The sequence below is a fragment of the Tupaia chinensis genome, unplaced genomic scaffold, assembly GCF_000334495.1.
Source record: "Tupaia chinensis unplaced genomic scaffold, TupChi_1.0 Scaffold144346_1, whole genome shotgun sequence".
Classification (NCBI taxonomy): Eukaryota; Metazoa; Chordata; class Mammalia; order Scandentia; family Tupaiidae; genus Tupaia; species Tupaia belangeri.
In genome coordinates, this window is record NW_006204205.1 from 5,285,079 (window position 1) to 5,286,535 (window position 1,457).

General features: G+C 39.2%; 1 pseudogene; it reads left to right on the top strand.

Moving 5' to 3' along the window:
- The first annotated feature begins 438 nt into the window (after window positions 1-438).
- LOC106733683 (60S ribosomal protein L38 pseudogene) lies at window positions 439-651 on the top strand (annotated as a pseudogene).
- The last annotated feature ends 806 nt before the right edge of the window (window positions 652-1,457 follow it).

The window sequence follows — 1,457 nt, forward strand, 5'->3', positions numbered from 1 at the left end:
TCCATCTGTACAGAGAAACTTCCCTCTCTAGTCTGCAGCTAAATCTTTGATTTCTGAATACCTGGCACATGTCTAGTGCTCACTAAGTACTTACAGAGTAACTGAATGCTTTTATTTAATCCCACAAAAGAAAAACAAATACATTAAAGTAGATCATGAATGTTCCCTTGAAGGCAATGTCAGTCACAGTTCCCAAACTGATCATTAATGTGTCCTCTTTGTCTTACAGAAGTTTTCCACACTGTGTCAAATAAGACTATTACATTTTACTTTGATCCAGATTTGTGAACCTAAGAATATTCTAATTTAATTCAGTTTATATGTTCAAGGACACTGTCTCATGGTCTTTGTGACTATCAACCTAAATAGTGTATACTTATTGGCTGGCTATGAGTCTCTCAGGCGGTGCAAGTCAGTGCCCTCCCCCCTCCCCCCGCCATGCCTCGGAAAATTGAGGAAGTCAAAGACTTTTTGCTAACAACCCAGCGAAAGGACGTCAAATCTGTCAATATCAAGAAAAATAAGGATAGTGAGAAATTTAAATTTTGATGCAGTAGGTATCTTTAAACCTTGGTCATCACAGACAAATAGAAGGCAGAGAAAATGAAGCAGTCCCTGCCACCAGGTTTGGTGGCAAAGGAGCTAAAATGACCCAGACACTATTTGAACATTAAACATTTTTTTAAATTATGGAGAAAAAATAGCATATACTTTTTTTAAAAAGAGGTTTTTGCTATAGGGTGCGTGCACTCGCCAGAAAGACAGAAAATGAGAAATGACCCCTCCCCAAGGGGGATGGCCACGCCGCAATCCCTTCTCCTCCATTCTCCTCTTGGGATGTTACACACACACACACACACACACACACACACACACACACACCGGGCATGAGTCTAAGCTACCGGGTCCGGGACTCAAACCACAGTGACTACATGGGAGTCCAGTGACATAGCCATTCCGTCAACTGCTGGTCCCAGTATACACTTATTAATAGTCCCTGCATTCTTGTATGTAGTGGCTCTCCTGCACTATCATTAACACAGTTTCTCCTAACACTGTGCATTTTTTAATGTATTTTATATTACTTCACTGAACATCATCATAGCATAAAAAAACTGTGATTTCTCATCCAGAATATACTGTACAGTGGCTTAATCACACATTATTGTCAACGAATAAATTTCCATTTCTTGTTTTTTATATATGAATCCCCTCCCCCATTTCTCATCCTCTGCATTTCCCACCCTCGTCCACACTGTCTCTGGTATCTACAGTTGCTTTCCATTCCTCTCCCACCCACATTTAATTGATTAAAAAAAAATCTTAATTAATCTAAATACTTTCAATAGCAAGCTCAGCTGATACATATATATCTCTGAACACATGTTTGACTTTAGGCATGAAACTCTGAGTAGAATGAATATACTATAAATAGCACCTAGCTGAGGCTATATAGC